General features: G+C 33.7%; 1 protein-coding gene across 1 annotated transcript in view; it reads left to right on the top strand.

The window, feature by feature from the left end:
* The window catches only part of MS3_00004193 (uncharacterized protein), a 46,169-nt gene that overhangs the window by 15,005 nt on the left and 14,775 nt on the right, over positions 1–16,389 (top strand). The window lies entirely within an intron of this gene.

The raw sequence follows: 16,389 nt of genomic DNA, 5'->3' as shown, positions 1-16,389 counted from the left end.
CATTATCAATATCTACAAATGGAAACCTGCTAGTAAGTGACACAAGAATGCATATCCGTATAGAATATGGGAAGGCAACACTTATTATCTCCAAATATGTGAATTTAATAAAATGATATCGTTTACAAGAAATGACATCATTCGTTACTGCTAAACATTCAAATGTGAGTAACACACTAAGCGGAACTGATGTCTCTTTTAAGCGTCTTCCCGAAAGAAAGACCAGAAATTAATTATTTCAGTGTATATTAAATAGAGATATATTAACAAAAGTTAAGATTTCATTTATTCAAGAAATTCTATGCGCAAATCAAAACATAAATTTTTTTACTTAATGAGTAAATAATCCAGTAGGATAAAAGTAATTTAGTCACCAAATATTGAAATACAGTTATTTTACAAGAACTTTACTAACCGAAACAATTAATGAATTAATATTGATTCTAATATCATTATTTATCAAAGATATCAAAAGGTAACCAAAAATAAATTGTTTATCAATAGTTTAATCAATAATGTATGTAATTTCCACTCTAACAAAAAATATATATTAGAACAACACATATAAGCGAACTATTGTTTTCAATTAGATCGTCATCAGGCTTTACTCTAATATACATGAATACTTGTTTTATTCTATTTTTGTTATCATTAACCTTATTTTCACATCCATTATTTGTTTGTAATTTTCCGCCTCTTGCCGTTTGTACTCTTTATCATCTAATTATTTACACACCTCTTATTACGTAATGATTTTAATGTTTTGTGATGACTATTCCAAGCTTCAACTGACTCATGATCTTAACCATTGAAATTACTACAATCTCCACAAAAACCCATCTGATATTAATCAACATATGCCCACTAGTGACTGGCTTCACGAGGTATATCCTGGAGTTCTAGTGAGAAGCCGTGACCAGTGGCGTTCAACCAGATCTGTTGTGAGATAGTAACTCACTGAAGACAATCGTGAACGGTGATGCAATCTGGTGGACTAGTTGAAGTTAGACATTAACACCGTTGGATGCCGGCTCAGTGGTCTAATGGTTAAGTGCTCGCGCGCGAAGCCAGTAGGTCCTGGGTTCGAATCTCGCAGGGGAAGAGGTCGTGGATGCGCGCTGCTGAGGAGTCCCACAATGGGACGAAACGGCCGTCCAGTGCTTCCAGGTTTTCCTTGGTGGTCTAGCTTCAACTGACTCATGATCTTAATCAGTGAAATTATTCCAAGTCTATTTACCCATGTTCGACATTTTATTTCCAACGTTTAACTATTGATGAGACTCGTATTTTATCAGTGCACCTGTCTTCCTACTATCAACTTGTATTTTTACTTATTATGCGTGATGACCTATTCTATTTCACTGTGGTTATTGACCCATATTACCTTGATTGGTTTAACATTTTCGTATAAATATTCATGTATATTAGAGTAAAGCCTGATGACGATCTAATTGAAAACAATTGTTCGTCTATATGTGTTGTTCGAATTTTCACAATGGGAATCTTTAATATTCAAAACTATATATATAAAGCAACTACAATAAATGTAAAACAATCCTTGTTTATTCAAATCATTTTTCAACCATATAAAAAAATATTCATCCATTTAACATAAACAGAAATGATAAGCAACAATACTCTAATAGAAATTTATGTTGTTTTAATAAACAACTAAGAATGAAAGTATCTAACACGTGATCTTACATGTTTTCAATTCTTCAAGTGATTAGAAACTAAAAGTTAAATAACAAAAAGAAAAAATAATAATAATCATCATTACTAATAATTTTTATGAGTTAATGAGTACTTGAAAAGTATTGATTTATCACAAAGAAACCATTTATGGAAAGAAAGAAAAAAATAGGAATTATTTACCCTATTTTTAGTAAAACACTTGAGTAAATAGTTCTAATGAGATAGTTGGAATTTACTTATTCAATATTAAACTAATTTATTAAAATTTGATTTCATGGACATTACATTACTTAACTGTATAAAGATATGAACAGTAGGCGTGGATATAATAAAAATGAAGCAATATTGCTGTGTTAAGCAATGTCCGATTCTAGTATTGATACTTAAGCTTCCTATACTCAAGTCCAATCGCCTACCTGCGTTTAAAAGGAAGTTTTATATATATATATATATATATATATATATATATATATATATATATATATATATATATATATATATATATATATATATATATATATATATATATATTACCTGTGTCACAAACAGTGCGCAGGGGTCAACACTAAAATTGCATGTGTTATGACTATGAAGCATTAGGCTATTAGTAGATGACCTTTAAGTCAATGATTTGAATACAATTGTTTTTTGCATTTTCTACTGCCATTGAGCTCCGACATGGTGCAACAAAATCAAGTTGCATCCATACCTATATATGTACTACAGAGTGTATAGGCCTTACTCTGGATATTCTGTATGCGGATATAACATGAGATGTTATTTATCCAGATCTATTACTGGTGAACACATTATTGCTCTCCGCGCTCTTATTTTGTTACAAAGTATGCGGAAAGGCAAGTACTGAGTGTAGATGCACAGAAGTAAACTAGTGACGTCTCCGATTGTTTCATAAAATCTAGTTGTCTTAAATCCCCTGAATGATAACATGGATTGTACCGAAATAAGCTGCTGATGTGTCCGTCCGCTTTGTCTTCTCGAGCTCTGCGAAATCGCAAATCTTTTCTCTTCCCGAAAAGCTAGTCGGCTTTCTAAGTTTGTTTGGCAGATTTAACTAATTAACTTGTTAGGAAAGCCAAAATCAACAGAATTAAGCGACAAAATTCAAGACGTACAGAGTATTTAAAGTTACATGTGGTTGCCAAACATCAGAGGTTAAAAATCTTAGACAATTTACAAAAATTATTATGTAAACTAGAAAATATATTAGTATTATTTTTGAAGTAATTTATATATAAGCAACTCTGGATAACAAATGATGTTAAATTCCATTTTCTTAGCTTTTCCAAAGCATTGGTTATATATCAGGAAAAAAACAGAATTATGTGTACATACGAAACATGTATAGACTCTCTTCCTACTATGGTCTTAGTCTTGCGTGATTAATTTTCCCGCTTTCTTTTCCTAACTCACACTCATCTCCTGCCCTTCCATATTCTTCTTTACATAGATTTGACTGTCAAATGATTTGTTCCTGTTTCTGGGATTCTCCTGACTACAGTTCACTTCAATTTGAACACTACCTTATCACGCAGGGACTTTCCTTCCCAGTTATAATTCTCTATGTATTTCCATAATGAATATTCAAGTTCTAACAACATAATTATTACTTCCCATGATAAAAATAAAGTTTTTATACTTTCATTTATTTTACCTCACACTGTTTAAAGGAATTCTATTATCACCATTAATGTAAATATATATACATGGTTTACATCAATGGAATAATACTCATCTAGTAGTTACGTTACGCAATATTTATGCAATGATACATTGATTATTAAATAGCATTATCTCCATTGTGAACTCTACTGGCAGACATTTTTCTTGTAAAGCTAGAAAATGGACCAATTAAGAACACAATTAGTCATCTAACATCTTACTGTCGCTGTGTTCATGATAGTGTCATAGTATTAGAAAAAGAACATGAAAAGGAGAACTTTGCCTAATATATTTAATAAAATTCATCTATCGATTACTTTTACGCTAGAGGAAGAGGGGAATAATAGCATGTCGTTTCCGCATATATTCAACGAACTAGAAGAGAAGATGGAAAATTAAAAAGGGAAACATACAAACTACACAATTGGAAAATATACTCATTTCATTAGTGCTGTACCAACCAGATATAAAAGAAACTTGATAAAGATCTTGATTCATCGTGCTAGAATGATATGCTTGAATGACACTATCGTAGATGAATTATTTGATATTCGTAAGCTTCTTAGTAGCTGCTTAGTAGGAATGTATACCTAACGAAATTCATCGACAAAAACATGAAAGAGATGAAAAGAAGAACAAAGGTACCTACCGTTTGGATGAAAGTTGTGTTCTCGAAATTAGAATCCCTAAATAACACTACCGAAGAAATTGTGACTCAGACGTTAAGAAAGGCGATACAGAATAAATTCAATGCAGCCAGACTGAATGCCGTTTTCTACAACTGGCCCATAATAAGAACCGTTAATAAAGACAGACTGCTTGATTTCACTACATCGATTCAACTGCTGCTTTGAAGCCAATTATATAGGGCGTACAATTCGGCAAGTCTGTCATCGCATAACAGAACACCATCCGTCGTGATTGAGCAAAAGATAGGTAAGAGCGATTAAAAGTTCTATTCTCGATCACTTAGTGGGCATAGGTTATCAAATTAAATTGAATAAAGCTTTAACGGTTATCCACCATATTCGATCAAATTTGCTACATGGTTGACGAGCGAGTCTTTTCCACCTTGCTGAAGCCATTGCAATCCATGTTCACAAACCAAACTTTTCCATCCAAACGAAGTTTGTACACCCATATTCGCTATCTTGGCCATCGGTATAGGAATCAGTTTGTCGTAGAACTTTGATGAAAACCTCCCCTTCAAAAATATTTAAACTATTTTTGAATTTCTTCCATTTTTGTATGTTACTTATTCTCAACAGTTGTTCCTTGATTCTTGCATCACTACTACAATACTGACCTTTCATCAAAATATTTTGTTAGTTTCTTCCGTTTTTATATATTATTCAACGTAGGAACTGTTTAATTTTTTAATAATTACTTTGATTATTATAATCCTCTTTCATCCAATAACTCGAGGTTATTTTATAATCAATATGTCACTATATAATTATTGCATGACGTAACTACTCGTGAGTATTCTTTCTTCGTTTTAAACCATATATATATATATATATATATATATATATATATATATATATATATATGTCGAGCCATGATGTACAACTCATTGTAAAACAATTTCTTCGCTTGATTCGTTCCTTTTCGCCTTATCTAATGCCAAAATGGGAATTTTCACTACAATTGTATACCTGTCATTGTACAGCTTTGAAAATGAACTTGTCAAGAAGTGAACTCGTCACTAAACTTATTTTATTTTATATCTCAATGGGCCTATTTTGTTTAAGCCTGGTTTTATCTATCTATTAATTATATATTCTTATTTCGAAATTTAGAACAACAAATACAAGTAAATAGCATTGTTTTCTATTAAATCATCAGGCTTCACCTTAATATACAGTAATATTTATATTCAAACATTGGAAACTAATAAACCAATCAAGGTAGCTTTGGAGTCAATAATTATGACGGGATAGATTACATAACTAAACATTACCAGTAAAATGTATGGAATAATGGTGTGATGACACTTAATGTAAAAGAAATAAGAATAATAAATGATTAAATCAACGTTTCAAAAAAAACTTGGAAAAATACACATTAGAATGATCATTGTTAAAAAATGTCAAATTAGATAATAAGTATTCAAGCGATTAGATAGTGAAGAGTATACTGAAAGAAAGTGAGTAAATACAAACTAAGAAAGGATATGGAAAACAGTAATAATAGTGCTAATAGCAATCGTAGTAATGATTGTTATAATCACTTTTTCACATTATTTGACCAACAAAGAGATATGATTGTTGCTAAGCCATTTGGAATACACAGATCAGATTTATAAATTCGAATACCTATAACTTCTGCATTGTGTTGAAGAAAGAACTCCGTTGGAAAACGATAAAAGTAAGATTCATTACTCAAGACGATTTAGATTTATGAATCATATGTTCACTGTCGACCAAGTGTAGTGAACGATATGGGGTTGTGGAGATTATTAAGTTTTTGATTGAGATCATGAATCTACTGATGTTAGGCCACCATTGAAAAACCGGAAGCATTGAATGGCAGTTTCTTCGTATTATGGGACTCCTCAGCAGTGCGCAACCACGATCCTGCTCGAGGGATCCGAACCCCGGACCTTCGGTCTGGCACGCGAACGCCTAAACTCTAGACCAGTGAGCCGGCACCCAATGGTGCTAATGTCCAATCTCAACCAATCTAAAATGAGCTTTGTGCTGTCTATGTCTGGTCTTTTTCAAATCACGCGGAAGAGGTTCACCCATTCGTTGTTGAAGCTGCCCGGTTGTCAGCCGAATATAGATATCTCCACAGGAAAGACTAAATTTTTTCATGCACAATGAAGAGGAAAACTAGGGTGGTTGATCGCTTGTTTGAGTAGACGTCACTGGACGATTAGAAATATATCTATATAAATATTACTGCATATTATAGTAAAGCCTGATGAAGATCTAGTTGAAAATAATATTGTTCGCCTGTTTGTCGTTCTAATCATCTATCTATGTTTATGATTTTAATTTTAAAGATTTTTTCAAGTCTTAGGTTTTTCTACTACTTGGTAAAGATATAAGCATAAATTAACTGTGAAGCTATTCAGCAATGAAGGCACGAAAATGAAGTATATAATGTACGTAAATGATTATTTTTCTAAAAAACCCATCTTTTTCATCAATTTCTCCAAATGATCTGTTTACATAGGAGTGGGGAGTAAATGTGCCTTTAGGCGCTTAAAAACTGTATTTACAGCTGGTCGAAATTGAGTAGAATCAGTTAAATGAAATTTGTTTTTATAGTATAATTCATCAAATTGAGAGTGAGTTATACTAGCCTTATGGATAAAACATTATTTTTTTTTGAGAGAGAGATAATGAATTGATGAAATAGTTTATGACTGACGGATAGAGAAAATTCTATTTTTGATAAATCTCTCAGTTGTTTATGTATTTTAGCTTGTCGGAGAATTAGATTTAGTTCCATATATAAATACAAAACATGTTATTACGTAACCTTTGTTGCCATATTTAGAATTTTTTAACAAGTATGAATATAATGTATTTTAAGAAACTCTTATTAGAAGAACATGGATGTTGTATTGTCTCAATGTCCCGCTGATTAGATGTCATGGAATAGCTTACTGATAGTATTCTCCTTAAAATGCTTACATCATCCGTATTTGTTTCAGTGTTCCATCTTAATAAGTCTGTTATTTTACACGTTTTAAAATTATTGGATTGGAGATCACTAATTTCTTTCGAACCATATCGTATTGAAATTATATGCAATGATACGGTTCATTTACTGGTTTACTGTCTTAATACCTATTTATGAGTAATATCATGATAAATTGGAATAAATGCAGTTTCTTAGAGACATTTCATCATTTATTAGTAATCAGTTTAGAACTTTAAAAAAATAATTTGCTGATAGTAACCTACTTTAATCATCAAACCAGATTCATTGCTCATTAAACTATGTATAATCATGAAACAGATTTATGCAAAATCATATGGATCATGTTAATAGTTCTAATGAATATGTTTTTTTATAAAAAAAACGATCTCAGTTTGATTCATTTTAATTAGTGTAGCTTAGTTTAGGTATAAAATTAGTCTGTTTTATTCACCATAGATTTTGCTGATCTATCTTATATTAGGCTGGAATTTGAAAGGTGGTCTATCTACGTTAGTTGATATGTCTAAATTAAGTGAAGTGAGTTTTTTATTTACTGATTAAGCAAAAACTTTATTTTTAGATATAACTTTAAGACTGTATTATATTTTTGATTACATATTCAATTGATTAGTTTCATACACATCCGGCGCTTTCACCGGATTCCAAACCAATGGTACACATGGGCTCCAGTATCCTGTGGGAACAAATGGCGTATGAACCAATTGTTGGTCACCGGCTTCCATGGGACTGCATCTCCTTACGATGCTCCATTGCCTTGTGGATCAGACCTTCAGGTCGAAGGCTCGGGGTGTGGCCCTCTGAGAACACCACCTGCTTCGGTTTGGGCACCCGGGCAGTATCACAGCCCTCACACATATCGAATGAGATTTGTGTGGCGCATACGTATTTGATGCCTCCTTGTACCAATATCTATGTGTTAAAATAAATAAATAAATAATACATATCAGACAGTAATGGTGTTTTCAATAAACCCTTTAAAAAACATTAAATTTATCAGTGAAAAAAAGTTATATTGCTTAAGGGTTCTCTATAACTTTAAATTACCAGAGAAAATATCGACATAAAACAACAGTTTATTTTATCATAGAAATGACAGAAAAGATACAAAATCTTTTATACATCGTTTAATGATTTATAGTTCATATGACAACCAAGATTTATGACGAAGAGGTGAACTTATTAGACTTAAATAAAAGTAATTTTAATTCATCCGTAGAGATAAATATGTTGAGTTGGCTTTGATAAATTTATACTATGAGCTTATTTTATTGTCTTTTTTAAACTTCTTTAGTAAATTCCACGCTTGCTTGAAATGTTAATAAAAATAATAATGGCTGATATGTACTATGAATTTGTGGAATGTTAATTATTTTCACTCTGAATGAGTTTTCATTTCAATTTCAGTGTAACATTCAAAAATTCCAGTCCATGTGAAAAAGTATTAAAAGAATAATGCATTACATAGTGTGACTTAGGTTAGATCATTATCGCATTCATGATAAAGGGCAGAGAATATTAATTAACAATTCAAAACTTAAATATAACTTTACCAATTATGATTATTGTTACTTATCATTAGAAATATCCAAAAGTCTTTTTTTCGACCTATAGTTTTCATGTACAGAAATTAGAACTAACGAAACGTTATTTAGTTAAATGAAACTACATTTTACCACTTAGATGACTGTAAGAACATTTATTGTGGGATAAAACATACAAAGCAGTTCACCGAAGATTTTTGTGTAACAGGAATGCACTCTGCCAAGCATGAACAGCTTTTAAAATGACAGTGATAATTTTTATTACTATTGTGACCCAATAAATTCTTATTTATTAAAATTAACTATTAACTACAGTGAGTGATGAAACCTAACTTTTGTCACAAATTGTGTCTTGGGGTTCGTGACTAGTTTTTCAATTTTTAGTTTAAGGCATTTTTGTACAGGGATCTATTTATTAAAGTGTTAGTCATTTAGTGGAGCCCTTTATTTTGTCGTCATTTAGGTCGGAAGATGTTTGTTGACGGGCTCTCCACTTTATTGGCCCGGGATCTGACTCTAAGTAGATCGCATGAATGATTGTTACTGAAATAAGCATTGTAAGCAAAGACGGATGGTGGCTAGCAGTTAAATCCAGGTAATGTGTGGGCGAGAACGATAATAATTGCTTGTCTGCTTGGTCAGACATGTAGATAGTCTGACGGGTGTCAGATAAGATATATATTCCCCTACCTTTATTATTATTATTACTCACTTATTTCATTGTTGTTCATTGTTGTTGGATTGTGTCGGGTTTTTGGTGTGGAAATACATTTACGTTTTGGTCAGGTTAATCATGTGTTCCTGATCTGAGTTATGTTGAAGTCCTGTAGAATAGACACTGGAAGGGAATCTTGTGTAGATATTCGTCTAAGGTAAATTAACGTTCCATACATGTAAAAGTGGAAACCCAACCGTTGTAACATTAGATGAAGTAAAACCGAGCTTTATAACACCACGACGCGCGTTTCGTCCTATTTGGGATTCGTCAGCCGAACGTATCTTAATCCCAGAGTTGATGTTCACTTCAAACCTCTCTACTTACAAATGTATTTTATCATTCCATTCGTACATTTACTAATGGGTTTCTATTATTTTGCTTCATTTTGAATTTATTAAAATTCATGCAGTTTTTAGTTAGAACAGATTATTTCATTTTCTCCATATGAAATAAGAAAAACCTTCGAATAAAATTAATAGTCACGAAAAGTATATTCTCATATCTTTTGCCGTAATTGATTATCAATAATTTACACTGTCATTTAATGAATCAATAATTTGATGTTGTTTTTCACTATAATATTCTTTAACATTAAAGTTATAACAACAAAACAGTTTCATAAATAGTAATCAATTTATTTTCCTTGGACAGGGGAAACTGTAAAAATTACTCCTCAATCTTAAACACTTCACCCTCAACTTGAATTATCAATCGTTTAACTTACTGAGTAACTCTCCTAATGACTAATATTTAATAAATAACATCAGTCTCTCGAAGTTTTGGAACGTTTTGTGGACAAAATGATTAAATAAATATTACTAAGAAAAACAAATCGATAAAAGTTTTTAGTTACCTTAGAAATATTCATCTGTTATTACTTCGGAATAAACATAAGCATAAGCGGTATTACATAAATTAGTTATTGAAATTTCAGTAAATTAAATCAAAGAAATAGATATTAAAAACAATTAGCTACTTTGAACATTCAACAGCAGGTTCTAAGCCTTACAAGATCTACCTAAAGAAGAAGAAACTACAATGGAGGACAATTGGAAATGGATCAAAGAAGTACACACTTCAACGTGTCAGGAAGTGCTGAGCCTCAACAAGCATCATCACAAGGAATGGATCTCTATAGAAAGCCCGGACAAGATTCAAGAAGACGAAAACAAGAAGAAAGCAATTAACGACAGACGAACAAGTGCAGAGAAAGTCAAAGCACAAGCTGAATACATAGAGGCAAACAAGCAGGTAAAGAGGAGGATTAGAGCCGACAAACAGAAATAGGTGGAAGAACTAGCAGTAAGAGTGAAAAAAGCTGCAAGAGAAAGAAATACGAAATAGCTATATGACATAATGAAGAAACTAGCAGGGAAATATAGTAAACCAGAGAGACCAGTCAAGGACAAAGAAAGCAGGCCAATCACTGAGATTTAAGCACAGAGGAACAGATGGGTAGGACACTTGGAGGAACTCTTAAATAAACCAGCTCTGTTGAATCCACCGGACATCGAAGCAGGATACATAGATCTTCCTATAGATGTAACTCTGCCAACAAACGAAGAAATCAGGATGGTCATCAGACAAATCAAGGGTGGGAAAGCAGAAGGACCAGACAACATACCAGCTGAAGCTCTGAAGTCAGAAATAAAAGTAACTGCAGATATGCTCCACGTTCTATTCATGGAAGATTTGAGAGGAAGAACAAATGCCGATTTACTAGAAAGAAGGACACCTCTTCAAAATACCAAAGAACAGGATCTGAACAAATGTGAGGACTACAGAAGCATCACACTACCGTTAGTACCGGAAAAAGTTTTTCAACAGAGTGTTACTGAACTGGGTGAAACATTCAGTAGACGCTCAGCTTAGAGATCAGCAGACCGGATTCCGTAAGAATCGGTCGTGCATAGACCAAATCGCGACGCTATGCATCACCACTGAACAATCAGTTGAGTGAAAATTTTCATTATGCATCAGCTTCATTGAATACCAGAAGGCGTTTGACAATGTGGACAGGAGAACATTATGGAAACTTCTTCGACACTATGGAGCACCTGAGAAAATCGTCAACATCCTCTTGAATTCATACGACAGACTACACTGAAAAATGGTGCATGGAGAACAGCCGACGGATGCACTCCAAGTAAAGACCGAAGTAAGATAAAGATGCCTACTCTCCCCCGTCCTCTTTCTTCTGGTGGTTGACTGAATTGTGAAGACTTCGACATTTGAGGGGAAGAACGGGATGCAATGGACATTTCTGAATCAACTAGAAGATTTGAACTTTGCAGATGGTTGGCTCTTCTACTTCATACTTACGAACGAATGCAGATGAAGAAAACTAGTGTAGTAACCGTCAAAGGAAGCAGCAAGATCCTCAAACACAACACGGAGAACACCAGCACAATCACATTTGATAGAGAAACTCTGGAAGGTGTGGAACCGTTCACGTACCTGGGAAGCATCGTCGATGAACGAGAAGGATCAGGTGCAGATGTAAAGACAATAATTGGCAAAGCAAGAGCCATATTCCTACAATTGAAGAACGTATGAAACTCAAAACAACTGTCAACCAATATCAAATTCACATTCTTCAGTACGAACGTCGAGACAGTCGTACTGTACGGAGCTGAAACTTGGAGAACTACCACACTCGTCATCAAAAAGGTATAAGTAATTATAAATAGTTGTCTGCGCAAGATACTAAATGTCCGTTTGTCTGATACCATCAGGAACTGCTTACTGTGGAAGGGAATAGACAAACTCCTATCTGAAGATCTGGATAAGACACCAGAGGTAGGTAGAATATACACTGAGGAAGTCATCAGACTGAATCACGGGGCAAGCCCTTGGAATCCTAAATGGAAATGGAAAAGAGGGAAGCCAAAGAACACACTGCATTGAGAATCGGAAGCAGACATGTAAAGGATGAATATCAACTGTTAAGGATTGTCGAGGACATAGTTGGATGGAGAATGTTGGTGAGCGGCCTATGTTCCTCCACGAGGGGTAACGGGCATAATTATACAAGTAAGCACTTTGAACACATGTGGTTCAGTTTCTTTAATGACTTTCTCATATTTTTTCACCTATTCAATACTATGTTTGCATTTGTGTACTTATCCAAACTTGTTCTCGGTTTTATGAAAACCAAACTTTGCGATTTTTCAGTTTAAATTATCTCTGATTAGCATACCTGGTATAATTTCATGATATATTGGTAAAGTAATAAGTAAAATTGTAGATGTATGCTTCAGCATACTAAGTTACATTCATTAACTACAAGATAATAATAATGATAAGCATATATTTAAATAATTTACAATAAAATAAATGAACATTCTGCATAGAATATAATGAGGATAAACAATATCATTGATATTTAATATAGTCAATTTATTAAAACCATAACAACTAATTTTTTTAGTTCTATTGTTGTTAATCTTCCAACAATGATATAACAATAGAAGTGATAATTGGAATTATTTATTAATAAAATACTACTCCACCCAATATAAATCAAGCAAACCTATAATAATTAAACTTATCTTATTCAGTGTCTAGAGTAGACATTATAAAATCACTTTTTACAACGAGAATTATAAATCTAATAAATATAATATTCATTTCACTGAGTTTTTTAGACTAGATTACACTACTAACTACTATCAAAATTTGTTGCTAATGTTTGTGACGTAATGATCATATGAAGCAATTCTCATATATCTCAAAAATAGATTGATCAATTTTAATTCTAAACAATAATGGAAACTTCACTGGTTGATAACATGAGTCGACTGAAGCTAGACAACCATGGTAAACCTGGAAGCACTAGACGACCGTTTCGTCCTAGTATGGGACTCCTCAGTGGTGCTCATCCACGATCACAGTTAAAAATTAACACCTTTCTATGCCGGCTCAGTGGTCTGGTTGGCTAAGCGCCTGGCGCGAGACTGGTAGGTCCTGAGTTCGAATCTCGTGGGGAGCGGGATCATGGATGCGCGCTGCTGAGGAGTCCCATGCTAGGAGGAAACGGCAGTCCAGTGCTTCCAGGTTTTCCATGGTGGTCTAGCTTCAATTGACTCGTGATTTCAACCAGTGAAACTTCTAAAAAATCTCCATAAAACCCATTCTGATAATAATAATAATAATGGAAACATTCAAATAACCAATATAAATAAATCATATGTAACTTTACTATTAATAAGCAAGTTACATTTTCAATTATTGTTTAATGGTTTGGATCTATAGTGGATTTCCTTTCGATTAGATCATTTTACTACAAATTACCACGAAAATATCAGGAATATATTTTGAAATTTCATGCAATTGGTTCCCTTTATGAATTTAAATAGAGCAAGAACAAACATTGATGCAGAATAGTATGAATTCATATTATTTCGAGGTTTCTCGTCAGCTGTTTACAAACCAAAATTGTGATAGAATTTTTACATGGAGATAGTGTGAAACAATTGACATAAATGAGTGTAAATAACGTGATTACAATAATAACTATATATATATGCTAGAAACAGGTCAGAGGTCAAAAGAGGGGGGTTAATCCAGGGTGGGTGGTGTAATAATTTAGTGAAGTTCATAAATTGTGTGATAATTGTAGGGATTAATGGAATTAAATAATGATAAGGTAGATTACGTAATAATAATTAAATAGGGTTTGGAAAGTTAAGATGATTTAAGAGGATCAGGTGACGGAAATGTGTGAATAAAATTTATTTTAAGAATTCGGTAATAGGGGGGGATATAAATTATCTTAGAATAAGTAAATGAATAAAATAACCAAAACACAAAACAAACAGAAACAAAAAGATTACCAGGGTAGTGATAAGTTTATTAAAGTCTCTTTTTGGATGCATAAGTCCGGTTTCAGTTTCTTAATTGCAATGGCTTCAGCAAGGCGGAGAGTGGTAGTAGTTCTTTGTCTATTGATTATTTTAAACGCGCGCATAATATCGACGGTATGCCCGGTGTCAAGTAGATGCCGAGCTATTGCACTGTTAAAAGCTTTAGTCCCTCGCAGCGTCAAGTTCTTCGGAATATGCTCAGAAATGCGAACCTGTACTCTTCTCTCAGTTCTTCCAATGTATGTGCTACGGCACGTACATGTGAATTGGTAAATGCAGTTGGAGCAACTGAGGGAGAGGACTTGTCGATTTTCGTTTGTTTCAGTGAGCAGTATGTTTTCCATAACGTAGTCAGTTTGGCTGCCGGGTAGGTCACTTTTAAAGCGGAACTAATTATGTGATTGATAATTCCGGCGACTTCATCTCCTTTGAAGCGTAAGGATAGGAAGCAGGTTTTCTTTTCAACTGTATCATGCCTAATCGGAGGGTTTGTATTAGCATATTTGTGGATGAATTTATCCGGATATGCATTTTCACGTAGGCATTTGGTGATTGTAGTAATTTCTTCTTCGAGGCATTCTTTTGAGCAGATTTTTCGTGCGCGGTCAAAAAGGTTTCGCACAATACCCTTTTTATAACTCATTGGACAGAAGCTGTTAAAGTTGAGATAAACTCCGCTCCAGGTATTTTTGCGGTGAATGTGTCTTTGTAGTGTGCCGTCTGATGTTCGCCTAATTCCAATATCTAGGAAATGGAATTTATCATCAACTTCATGTTCCATGGTAAATTCTATATCTTTGTGTACTTTATTGAACAGACTAAGTAGGTACATGGAGTGTTGGTGATTTTTGCAGACAAGGAACGTGTCATCCATATATCTGCAGTAGAGTGTGGTACTGTCGATTGCGTGCTTCAGTTTCTTTTGTTCCAGATGTCCCATAAATATGTCGGCAAGAATTGGGCCTAGAGGGCTGCCCATTGCTATTCCATCAATCTGTCGGTACAGAACTTTGTTAAATTTAAATTGTATGCTTTTTGTACACAAAAACAGGAGCTGTTTAAATTCCTGGGGTGGTAAAGGCAGGAGTTCTGGATATTCACATATGATCTCTGCCGTTTCTTCCAAGGGGATATTTGTGAAAAGCGAAGAGACATCAAATGAAACCATGAATTTGTCAGAGACATTAAGGTTGTCAAGTTTTTGTACAAATTCAAAGCTGTCTTTCAAACTGTAGGCTGCTAGTTTTTTGCGGATTGGTTCCAAGCATCTAGTAAGCCAGCGGGCAAGTTTATGGAAAGGTGATTTGGCCATCGATAATATTGGTCTTATAGGGACGTCGGGTTTATGTGTTTTGGGTAGCCCATATAAGTATGGCAATTGTGACCCTTTTGGTTTAAGTTCGTTATACGTATGATTATCTATTAGATTTTTCTTAACAAGTTCTCTCAACTTTCTTAAGACACGTTTCTCTGTCGCATCTGTTAGGTCTTTCTGGGTATTGTCAATGATAAATCTGGTGGAGTCATTTAAAATGGTCATTACCTTATTGATATATTCATCTCTGTTAAGAATGACTACACTGGAACCCTTATCTGGACGAAGTAGCATTACTGTTTCGTCTTTAATAAGTTTTTCCAATGCTTGATGGTGGTCTTCGGTGAACACCCTTGAGTGTGGGATTGGTGTCGTAACATACTGGTTTGTGATATCCACTAATTTAGATTTAAACCAACTGTGCTTTTCGTCGTTCATGGGTTTAAAGTCCGACAGTTGTTGATATAAGTATTCAAACTGGGTCTCAGTGTCTATTCTGTTGCATTTCCTTGGGATATGAAATTTGAATCCAAGGCAGAGTGCTTCAGTTTCAATTCGATTTAGTTTTTTATTAGATAAGTTCTGTATGTATTTTCGTGGATTGGTAGGAAATGCCACGTGATTTTGTTCTTTAACAAGTGTTTTGGTTAATGTCTTCATGAATTTGTGACTGGTTTTCGACTGAACATCACGAATGAAGTTAATAAGTTTAATACGACATACAATATTTAAATCCATAACGATTTTGTCATAACCAAAGGATTCTATTTTAAGTTTAGAGATAAGATCCTTAGTGCATTCAATTTGGGATTTGGTGACACGTCGAAGATTTTTTAACGAAGGAGGTATTTTACAGGCGCGGACAGCTTTAAAAATGTGGCGAGGGGAGCAGCCATC

The sequence above is a fragment of the Schistosoma haematobium genome, chromosome ZW (assembly GCF_000699445.3).
Source record: "Schistosoma haematobium chromosome ZW, whole genome shotgun sequence".
Classification (NCBI taxonomy): domain Eukaryota; kingdom Metazoa; phylum Platyhelminthes; class Trematoda; order Strigeidida; family Schistosomatidae; genus Schistosoma; species Schistosoma haematobium.
This window is presented reverse-complemented; position numbering and strand designations above follow the sequence as displayed.